General features: G+C 31.3%; 1 protein-coding gene and 1 long non-coding RNA gene across 10 annotated transcripts in view; both read left to right on the top strand.

Annotated features, from left to right (window-relative positions):
• The window catches only part of Rbp6 (RNA-binding protein 6), a 752,769-nt gene that overhangs the window by 526,949 nt on the left and 212,913 nt on the right, over window positions 1-12,907 (top strand). The gene's annotated exons all lie outside the window — the stretch shown is intronic.
• Window positions 1,638-5,458, top strand: LOC143190994 (uncharacterized). Its single transcript, XR_013004373.1, has 2 exons — window positions 1,638-2,447; window positions 2,501-5,458. It is a non-coding gene; the product is annotated as an uncharacterized LOC143190994 (long non-coding RNA).

A 12,907-nucleotide genomic window follows, 5' to 3' on the forward strand; every position in this document is an offset into this window, starting at 1 on the left:
ATAGAGTTCCAAAGTGGTACTATATTAATCTACAATATATTGCTATTTACAGTCATATTACAAACAAGACATAAAACCATATACATTACGTATAAACATATGTAAGCTTAAATAAATTTGGGACATTGTTTTTAGGTCATGGCTAGAACGGCAGAGCTAGGATGTTCAAAATCAGTCGAATGAAACTTGTGAGTTCAAAAATAGTAGCTGTAAAAGTACACTACTGAAACAATGAATAGTAAAAAGTAGTAAAACCAGTCGTGTCGAAAATAATGACTCGATAATTGATCATTGATAATCAGTCGATAATTCCCAACGCTACTTAAAGCTCTAAAAGTTATTATTTAAATTGTCTTTCTAGAAATTACCATTTGACTTCCTCGAACTTCGATACAATTTCGATAAATTCGCAAAGGTATTATGTCTTCTTCCATAGAAACTGTTTAAATATTTTGAATAATTATTATGGTTTAAATTATGAAGAGCATTGAGTGAATTAAATGTGACTCTAAACAGAGGATGTCATCTTTAAATCCCTTCGATATATGGAGCTAATAAATCATAGAGAACATTTTAAAGTCCTACTTAACACTTCCACCTAACTAATATGCGAATTCCCCTGCCAGCTCGTTACTGTAACATGGGTTCGGCCCTAAAAGTTGGCACATTCTCCACTGCCCGCCAGAAATCTCCAGCGCATTAATTTGATGCGATCTTTACAACCGTATTCGCCTCCCTGATGAGAATATATAGCCTGTGAAATTTGATACTCGGAGAATAGTTCCGAACAGACCTATTACCTTTAAAGGATTGATGTGTTTCTGTTAATATAACGAGGGATTGTGCTATTTGATCTTGAGTGACTGGTTGCTTAAATCAACGTTCCGTCCAATCCGGCGAAAAATTTATTCTTGCTTTTATTAAAGTCGTACTAACGGATGAGATTTTACAAATTCCCTGCTAAAATTTAATTAGTTTAATTAATTGATTAGTATATTAAATACGTTAAAGATTGTGAGAATTAATATTCTGTGCAATATATTACTTTAACAATATCTTAATTCTGGATTTTTGGGAAATACATACTGACAACAGAACAACTACTACAAGCAGATCAAATCCACCAGAACAGTAGTAGTAATTTAATTTGTAAATTAAAACTGTACAAGCATATTTAATTAAAAATGTAATTAATACAAAATAATCTGTTTGTCTTTTGGGACTATTCTAAAACTGACTCATCTTGATATATAATTATGAAAAATGTCTATCTCTTATTTGCTTATATTGAATAAAGTATTGCCAGTTATCTTGGAATATGTATTAGAAAGTAATACTCACTTTTCCATATTTTTTTAGGCCGAAAGTATTTAAATGAACCTATAGGTTTTTACATAAGCCTGAGTGTTCTATTTAGGTATTTATTATTAACAATATTATTATATGTAATTCCCAAACTAGATTGAAAATTATCTTTGATTTATTTTCTAAATTGTCAGTGTTTATACATTTTGTTTTTATATAAACTATATTGTTCATTAATAGGCCATTCTTTTCTTAATGTAAAATAGTGTTTTTTTAATATAAGCTAATATAGTTATATAAGAAATATTCTAAATTATTTGTTTCTATTTCAGGTAAGCTACAACTGCTGCTTGTCTAACAAGTTTAATTATGTTTGGTGAGTGATTCATATAACTTATAATATATACTGATTCATATAATACTAATATGTTGCTATTATTAATTTTAAATTATTTTAATGTTTTAAAACAATATATGCCTAATATATGTGGCTATTCTCTTTCATATTTTAGGACTTCAGATTAAAAAAAAAGTATTTCTCAACCGCACTTATTTATTAAATAAACTATTTATTTTTCAAAATATTATTCTTGCAAATGAATAAAATCAATCACTTTGAGGCATCAAAAAACATTGTCAGACAACTTACAATTTCGAGTATTGTGCATGTTTCTTTTATCGAACTTATTCATATGCATTTAAAACACTAATACATGATACGTTATATATGATGGACGATGGAAGATTCCTAAAGTCAACATTATAAGTTTATGAAGGGTTAAGTGATTGTGGATCGTTAAATCACATGATCTGTTTGGTGTAATGGTGAATACCTCCTGAGGAAAGGTCTAATCAGATATTTAGTGAGGAGCTGCCGGTTGTACTTTACAGTATATAGTAAGCCAACCTGGCATACAAGGCTTATAGCACCCGCAACGTGGACTCGAGTCTATGCAAACAACAAGAAGTAGTTAATCCAATAAATTATTTATTCAGAGGACCCAAAACAGTACTGCTGTATCGTGCAATATCCAGTGTAGATTGCTTCACCTTCTTAAATTTAAAAGATAATATCATCAAAAAGTATTATGAGATAAATGAAGCCAAAATATAAGCTAGGAAGGGAAAATCCATTCATAGAGGCACTACTAGAAATTCGCTAGGATAAAACGCCAAGAATAACTCAAATATATAGTTAAATATTTTATGGTTAACGACGAAAAATATACATACTATGAATGGCAAAGTAATGAAACTATAAATACATTACAGAGACACAAATCAGAGGCATTGCCCATATATACTATAGTACTGGATAATAAAGTAAAAAGAGGAATAACAAATGCTGATAGAATGCCGAACAACAATTTATAATCGAGTAAAAATATCAACAATCCGGAATCTTAATGATCATTTAAAGAAACAGAGACAATTATAGAATATCCAAACTATCTCAATCGATCCCTATCAATAGTAATTTTAATCCCTAACTGCTAACAAATATTGACAACCTGGGTATACATAAACTATCTACATCTACACAAAACCATATGTTATCGAAATTAGTTTTATTGACAACAGTTTGAATACTCCGGAGATTCGTATAGATCTCGTAAGTAACAGTTAAGGTCCATAACCTGGAAAGAAGCCTTTAACCCTTCTGATATTTGTCACGTAAAATATATAATCCAATATTCACCTTGGAGGATGTAAGAATCAATTTTGGTTAAATCTTCATAATAATTGATAATTGTCATTAATAAACATCTAAAATCCGCAAAAACTGGTACATACGAAAAGAAATTAAGTGACAAACTGAACAAAACTCTTATGGGTTGTCATTAAATCGGTACAAAACTAGATCTTGATAAAATATGGATCTGTCATTTTTAATATTTGCAATATTGGGTTCCTTAGTTCAAGTAATTGATTCCAAACACAATTGCCTGTTATTTCAGAATAAAAAGCCTCTTCTGGAAGTAAGAATAGATTTACTACTATTTAAAAAAATATCATATTAATGAAATGTTAGAGGATCGAAATCTATGCTTTTGTTTGCCTCACAATCTAGGCTTTATTTCATTATAAGCAGCAAAAGGAGTAGCGAAACTGAAATAATTTCTCTTGGAAAATAATAATTTGCTTTTATAAATACCACGTTGTAGTTTAAAGGTATTTTAATATGCAACTCTTCGGTGTACGCCAACACGTATTAATTCCATACAAAGCCTCTAAAATCGTTCCTAACTTCAACGCCGCTAACTTCTGCCCTTTCAGCCAAAGAAAATTAACATAATGTTACGGCGAACTTTCCAACTCAGTCAAAATTCGACCGATCGTCCAAATCCAAACCTATTTATTAGTTAACTACTCCGAGTCGCACCAACTTTTGGGATGCACTTGTGCTATTCCTTTCACTTGTGCCAATCCATTTTCGAGAGGAGATAAACAAGTTTGATAGGCACCGCGCGAAATTTAGTTTGCTAATGTACCACAGACCTATTTTCGTTTGATAGACATTATTGGTAAAATACATTTACCCACTTTACGTAAAATATTAATACATTTTATGTATAAAATTATCCTGTGTCGTTCTAAATCTGTTTTATAAATTTAATCCGATTAAATTTAAACATTTTACTAAATTAGAATTCAAGATTTTTTTCAAAACACATCCAAATCTTAATTTCAATATCATTCAACATAATCACTTAAAAAATAAAATTTGTAGCAGCTAACAAAGGAAGTAGAATATTGGGAATGAAATTTGAGAAACATTAAAATAACTAAATATGTAGAAAAACCATTTTTTATTCCATTGAAAGTTTTAAAAATACTATCTATTACTATATAAATAATACGCGCGTGTCAGCCAACTCATGTCGCATTGATGTAAATAAGTGATAATGATAAGTGTGATAAGTGTAAATATGTAATAAGTTAGTGCTTGAGGAATTTTCATTCTAGTTACAACAGTGTATTTTTAGTAAAGTCTGACCGAGAGTTATCATGTAAAAAGATGACATTGCGTCTGTTGCTCGCTACTGCTGTTTTCTTTTGCAACAATACGTCACCCAATTTATTGAATTCGTGTCGGCCGATATCCACCTTAACAATTTCATTCCATTTTAGCAGCTAGAAATATACTATACCTTGCTGCTTTTACCATATGCCCATTAATACATTAGTTAATTAATACATTATGAATATTCCGCTTCGACATCGATGTGGTTGACTCTCCTAGAATAACACATGATTTTTTGGACTTGACATTATCGTAGTAGATCCAGTTTTCATCGATGGCCACAATACGCCAAATATCTTTTAAATTTCTTGTTTTGGATTATTTGGCAATGTTGGAATGGTTCGAAATGGCATTTTTATTAAGTTCGAGTGGTAGCTATTTTTCTTCCTTTTTTATTTTTCTCATCTCATATAAAGGCCTGGAAAAAGTTAATTCGGCTGCCTGAAAGTTCTTTGAGATATTTCTTCAAATCAAATAACTAATGCAACTTTAAGCGTTCAATGATTAGCTACTGTATACATTGAGTAATTCAATAATATTGTTGGGGTTTCTAATCCGGGATTTTGGTTCACCACATACAGAAATTAACACGAGCATCAAACTCGAAAGTCCTATGTACTTTTAACGTGCTAGTTAGCTTTACCAAATAATAAGCAATGTTCTTAACTCTTTATGGATTTTATTCCCTAATTTTTTTATTTTATATTTTATGCTAGATAATTTATTCTCTATTTTTACCTGCTGCTATATTGCCCGTCGGCGTATAAACCACAAATAATAACAACGTCTTTAAATATAAACACGCAATAAATATTAAACTGAAAACTCTAATTTAATCTAGAGAATGAAGAGAAAATAGAAAAACAAAACAAGTCAAGTTCTAAGTTTTCCTTAATTTAACTCCTTTTTTTCCTTCATTTGGTGTTCATACTGCCATTTAATGTTTGCTATGGGGATTCTTTCCAAATAGGATGTACATAATTCCAACGAGCTAACGTCCGTGAGCGTTAGGCTTCATTGCATTTGTTTTCGGTATCATATATTGAGCTTTAAATATAAAATATTTCTTTTGATATGACTTATGGTAGCATGTCTCAAATTCGCCGTCAATATTTTCGCAAAAAGAAATCTTAGGCGTTTAATATTGCATTCAAAATCAAGGTGTTAGTGTGTGACGGATCTAAGACCGTTATTCCGTATGACCAAAGCGTTGCTGTCGAAAATTAGTTTACTTTTACTGTTTCCTGAAACTTTTGTTCTAGCGCATCACGTATTGTTATCTAATAAACTCAGTAAGGGATGGGAAAAAAACTGAGCCCGATACACCTACGTCCCAAAAAAGAATAAAAAAGCGGCAGAAAGAAAAACATCGATCACGATTTCGAATGGGATTCTAACGCTCGATCCCGCGCTCTCTCTCGGCTCGGTGCTGCGAAATATTTTTTTCTTAAGCGCCCCAAATCCCCCGGGTTGTTAGCATAAGTGGAAACGCACACGTAATTTTTCCACCGGTATGTGGTGTAACTTCCCCGCAAGGCCCCGAGATAACAATCGACCTTGTTAAGACAAAAATTGGAGCGTTTCCCGCTCGGTTGATCCGAGCTCAATTGCCGATTCATTAGAACACTGAATTACCCGGCCACGGTATGTTTAAATGGCAGGTGAATGCGTCAACTGACTCCTGCATATATTTCTCGTGTGCTAACAAGATCGTTTTTAATAATGTCGTTATTCTAAACGAGCGCGAAAGATAATAGGGGAAACGTTGACTGGCTGAGCTGGAACGGTTCGTTTTATTGGCGAATTGTTCCCAACCTGGAAATGTCAAGGTGAATTAGTAACATTTTTCTTTCTGCCCCCTCGTTCTAATCTAACCCATATACCAAATTTAAGGGGATACTTGCCTTTCCTTATCGGCTTATAAAAGCAAAAACACCACGCAATTGAAACGAAAAAAACTGAAATGTCACATATTATTATTTCATGCACTATATGCCGAATTTTATCAGAATATGCTTTGCATTTTTACTTTAAAGATGATTTTTGAGAAAGATTCACTTAACATTTTTCCAATCTGACTAATAAAATTCTGTGTGAAAGTGATTTTCATTGTATACCTTTTTTTTATTTCTGGGAATAAATTAATTATATGATGTTATTGAAATTAAAGGAAAATATTTCTACTTATATTTATTTTGTCACTTTTGTTTTGTCAGTGGCGTTATTTTGTAATGCTAGCGAAATTCTGAAGGCACACTTTGAAAATTCGTGTTTTTTATTTGTCTTTCACGTTGCGTTTCCTGTCTTTTACATTGTAAACAAATATCTCGTCTCAAAAATAACATTCATTAAATAGACACAAAACCCCTTTTGAAAATCATTCACACCTTCAAAAGGGACCCATGAAGCATCTCCAAATTGGACCTAAACAAATTGGCAATGGATCACTGTCCATACGTGGAACTGGCTTCTATAGTGATTATACATCTGGATATTTATGCTGTGTTATTTTTTGCGTTTATTCATTGCAGTCATTGAGCAAAAGTATCTCTCATCTACATGATTTTTGTCTTCTTTTCCTAACGTTGGCACAGAAAATTAAATATATAGATTGACGAACTCGTTATAAAATATCTTCGGTACTTTTGGCTAGCTTACTAAAGTAAAACCAAAGTACTGCAAATTCGCATCTTTAAGTTAACATTTGCTATGATTTTTCCTGATATTGATAACATCCACAAACGTAACAAGAACACTTTCGAGTCCACTTTGCCGCATTATCTTTATATTTTCATGCGTTCTGAAGCTCAAAGGTCAGTTCCAAATAACGTTTAACACAACATCGTCAGATGTTATAAGGACGCAGTGCTGCCAACTACGTACGAAATCGGAAATATGGATTTGTTCTTCTAAGTATTACAAATGTTTTCAAATGTGATACAAAAAATCAAATGCCAAACCTATATTCCAATCGGTAGCTCTTCAATATTACAAGCTGCAAAAGACTTTTAGGCATGAACCAGAAAAGTTAGAAATATGAAGAGTTCAGATGTCGTCGAGATCATCAACATCGTATATAAAGATTCATTTTTACAAACCATAGCCTCTATAAAAATCGTTGAAAATAAACCAATACTATTTATCACTTTATGTAATTGCGATAGGTTTCTAAGATTCCCCAACATGTTTAAGGGTAGTAATGTATTTTGGCACTTTAATTTTCGATTTTTGAAACAGTTGTTAATGTCGTTTTCCAGAAAAATCCTTTAAAACATTCTTCTATTTGAATAAGATATCTTCAATTGATTCAGAATTTTTTGATTAGAAATGGCAAGTCCAGTGTTTTAGAACAAATAAACTATCGCATAATAACTGAAATACCATTCCTTATTAGTTGTTTGATATGACAAAACGAATTTAGCACAACATCAATATTACGCCTACTACTTTTTGATTACAATCCTGAATACGAATGGGAATAATCAAACCTAAACCGTTTCTAAGGCTGAGTGGTACATGGTTTAAAAATTCTGAAGAAGTTTAAAAGTGTGCAGTCATGCATTTCCATTCAACAAGATGAGGCAAGTTGTATAAAATGCCATAAATTCCTGAACATCCCCAAATAACTTTGCCTAAAAAGTAATATCTACCACCTACATATATATTTTACGAAAGTTTAAATAATCTAAATCACAGACTGCCACGTACCTTTAATCACAGCAATGCCCGTAAAACAGCACATATCGCTAACGGCATAAAAAGAATAAAACCGACATATTTGCACCTAAATCTACTGAGTAAAACGATCTTAAAAGAGTTCCGTCTCGTTAATTCCTTTTATCTCCTTAAATTTTATTGTTGGAAAATTCTTTATTTTATATCTCCTTAATAATACCGAACAAGTTCATTGTGAAACGGTTCTTTGAAGTTTTAAATTGTCTACGGTGTCGTTAAAATTTATGTGTGTAAGATATTACTGGTGCTACGCGTTCTGCGTCTTTGATATAATTCTTTTTTCTTTTGTATGCGGCTTATTTGGCGACGGTAACCAACTTTATGAGATTACTTTCCGCCGGCATTATATATGGTAAATGTGTTTGAATGATGTTCGAGATTTAACGTTTTTAATTTGTACGATAATGAAAAGATTTAAACGGCTAGAACATATTTTTGAAGTTTACAACGTTCCATTTAGGAATATTATGATATTTAATAAGGTGGACATTACCATACCAATTACCATATTAATATTACCATGATGATTACCATATTAATATTAAAATGTGATACTAGTTGACTCGTTTATTTCTATGAATTTATTGTATTTATCTACTTTACCAGTTTAACCATATATATTAAATGGCTTTCATAATCTACTAAATTATGAAAAATGTGATACAGCTTTGTATAACAGTTTTCTAAAAATACATATCTTTTTATCTTGTTATTACATATAATATAGGTGCCGAATTTCGATATAAAGTTTTTTTGTGAAAATGATCTTTAATTTTTATATCATTTTTTATTAATTACATTTTACAGTAGATATACTTAGTACAATCTTAATTTACAAATTAATTTATTACGACTGTTCTGCTGTATTTGTATTAATACACAGGCAAGACGAATACGGGAATAATACATCAGTATGTATTTTCCAAACTAAAATAAAACTAATTCAAACTACTTAAGTTAAAGTTAAGAATATACTTATACACCAAGCATGTTCATGTGATTTCCTGCGTGTTGTCCAATAGCTATATTGCTTCCACGTTATTGTGATTTAGCAACCTTATTTCATGTTTTAAGGTGAAATTTTGGATCACTTCATATATCCATTTGATTGCGATCTCATCGTTTAGCTCTTCATTGGTTGTGTAGCGATAATCATTGATTATTTAGTCATAGAACTTTGTTTTGTGTGCGTTGGATTACTAGTTGGTTTTATGTTTTATAGTATTTGCGTCACATAGGTCCAAATTGGCTTTATGATTGACCGATAAACCAATCTCTTTTTCTTTAGATCAAGTTGAGAGTATTTTCCGACTAAATTTTTTGTCTATTCTATTCTATTGAATCTATTTATAGTCTATTCTGTATTTTATAAAACGATGTTTCGATTTAAGCTACCTTCGAGATATATTCTGACGTATTTACTCATTCTGCTTGAGGAATCGGGTATCCGTTAAGTAATATAATTAAGATTTGTTTTTTTCGCCGAAACGCAAAATTAACATGGACAGATTTGCAGCTATTAAGCTCTGTTTTCCAGTCTCTACTCCATTTGTGGATCTTGTTGATTGCTATTTGTATTTTTTCGACAACCTTAGACAGGGATACATCTTTTGCTATGATAACCGTGTCGTTGGTAAATTTTATATATCATGGCAATATTTATGTTCATATTTTCAATAAGATTTTTTAAAGCTTTATGAAACCTTGTGAAACTTCTAACTTATTTTATCTCATTTCTTACATCATGTTCTTGTCAATAAAAATGTACTTCTTCTTTTTACGCTACCATTGTTATCACAACCGCAACTTGTGGCCTGAAGGAATAACCATTGTATCATTCAAAATGCATGTCAAATAGCATGTGTAATTTATGAGGCATTATATCATAAGATTCGATATCTACCGACCACATACAATATACCAATCAGAGTCACATATTCTTAAAACATACAAACTTCGTATATACATTGTTCTTTATTACGAGGAGCATTTAAGATTATATTAAGATAACAAAAATTAATTGAACCGAAGAGTAGTCATAAAAGAAATATTTTTCCAGTGGGTAATGGACTTTTTTAAAAATTCTATATAAAAATTGGTCTCCTAGCCGAACCATTAATTTAGTCTAAACATACGTTTCATTCGACTGGTTTTGTAAACCGCTGGCTTTGCCATCCTAGTCATGACCTTGAAAATAACATGCACGAATTATTTTTTGTTTATAATGTCATTTTAAAAAAGAACATATTGTACATTAATACACCTTTGAAACTCTATTTTTCTAAAAAGTATTTTCAATAAAACCCGCTTCAACTTTATATTTAATAGTATCAATCCTGGCAAGAGGGGGCCTCCATTATCTCATTCCTGTTACAAGTAAATTATTAGAGACGCATTCTATTTCTAACTCTGAGTGTCTAGTGACGTTGGAATATTCAATAATAGTAACAATCAGCAGCGATTTGAAATTTGAAATTTATCAGAAAAGTGCTAAAATAAAGGTTGCATTTTAATTAATATAACTAAAGCTTTGAATAATGTTGTGATATATAACAACCGGAAAAATTTTGTTCGCTGATTTGGTCACATACTCGAACTTATCAGATATCATTGTATCTCTTTTTAGCCAGAATAAAATGAGAAGGAAATGAAGGTCTGATCTTAAAACGAATTTAGAAATTGCGATAGGCAATACGTTAAACGTCTTGATGACGCGAGTTCACTGTTATTCTGAATAGACTGTACATTTTCCGTTGAAGTGACTTATATTACATCCAATCAAAATATTATATATGATCAACCGGATCATGAACAGCGTGGATTATTATTCCGCATTTCTGATAGACACGGAGCAATAAATAATCGAATAATTAACCCGGTTCTGAACGAGCGCCCCTACCGATTTAATATCGAACCGCACCCTCTACGAAATAAACCATTGATCAGACCGTCAACTTAACAAACAATAACGTATTTATTCGGCTGATCTGCGGCCCGACCGTCTGCCGCAACCTGTCCCGTTTCCGATAATTTAACTCAATCAAACAACTCTGCCTGCTCGAAGGCACACGGCACAGGTAATCCTCTTTCGAAAATTGCTCGCCCGAAACAAGACAGATATATGGCGGGCATTTGATCACGTGTGTCTCTAATTTAATTCGATATTGCGAGGACGGAGCAGCTTCGGCCACCGCAGATTCAATTTGTTTGTCGTATCGTTATTGACGGTTATCGGGACCGATGGGACGCCCGCTGGGACGATAATGCCGATGTGCAAAGGGATGCACTCTGGCACTTGTTGGAGTAGGTCGTGGATTGGTCGATGAAAGCGATTATCGCTGGAAATTGTGGGGATGCGCATTGTTCCCCGATTATTGGATTTATTTCCTATTATTGCGCCGAGTATATGTTAATTTCATTTGCTGGTCAATGATCACCTAGCACAAGTTTATTAAGGATGCGTCTTTGTTTTTTTCTATTTTAACCGCTTCTGGAATATTGAAATTTCAAGAATTTTTGGTACTACAATATATCTAAAAATGTGCTTAAAATACAAATTACGTAAAACTTAACTATTTATTAAATTAATTAATAAATCAGTTAGTTAATCATATTTATCTCATGGTAATAGAGTGATAGAAATAATTTATAAACCGAATTTTATGTAATTTAGTATAAAAAATTAAATAATAAATGTAATATATTAAAATATATGCAAACTATCTCAAGAGCTAATACTCACTCACCAATTATTTCAAGTGGTATTTCATTAAATATAATTCTTATTAAGTTTAAATAATCAATAAATATTTATAAATTTAAATTAACACATCACTGAACATTATAACAAAATATCTAAGTAAGATTCTTTTCAGAGCTATAACAACTTCAGGGCATCAAATATAAGTATACATAATCTTTCTTTGCTTTTATGTTATAAACATATCATGAGAATATAGAGAATATATGAAAAAACGATTTTGAAATTGATATTTGACTTTTGCATGTATATTAAAACAATAATGACCACAATTAGGCAATTTATTTTTTACAATTTACAAATGTATATTAAAGATATTATATTAACTATAAATTATAAGTATTTACAATCATTAGATGGACTATTGATTTTCAAAACACCTTAATATTTATTCATAATTTCTTTTATTTGTTATGTGTTCCATCTATGCATATTACGTAGTTAGTTTCACTTAAACGGCTGCATATTTTCATTACTTCATTTATGTATTTATATACTCTTTACCTTTTATCCATATTTCTCACCTACAATATATATTTCAAAACCAATAAGTACACCAGGCTGATTAGAAGAATGTTTTTGTACTTAAATTCTTAATTAAAATTATACTAAAACATAATAATTTAATATAATCATCAAGCTTGATTGAATAAATGTTAACATTTTAAAAGTAGAGGAAGTAATATTGAAACATTGAGTAGGTATCGATTAAGTGGTAGCAAATTATTTAAACATAACAATTTCACATAACATGATTTGGTACTATTACAGCTATTATTTAAGCAAACTTGTTGTAACTTGTGTACCGTAGTAAAACAAATTTAAAAAAAAATTAATTCAACATAATTTCCTTCAAGGGTGATGCACTAATAATAACGACCCTCCAATTTTTTGATACCATTTTTGTAGTACGATTTGTCCTTTGCTTCAAAATAGGCCTCAGTTTCGTCGATCATCTCTTCATTCGACGAGAATTTCTTCCCAGCGAGCATTCTTTTGAGATCTGAGAACAGGAAATAGTTACTGGGGGCCAGATCTAGAGAATACGGTGGATTAGAAAGCAAATAGAAGCCCAATTCATG

Source organism: Rhynchophorus ferrugineus, unplaced genomic scaffold (assembly GCF_030347505.1).
Source record: "Rhynchophorus ferrugineus isolate W39M unplaced genomic scaffold, kcgeb_rfMv2 rfM2, whole genome shotgun sequence".
Lineage (NCBI taxonomy): Eukaryota > Metazoa > Arthropoda > Insecta > Coleoptera > Curculionidae > Rhynchophorus > Rhynchophorus ferrugineus.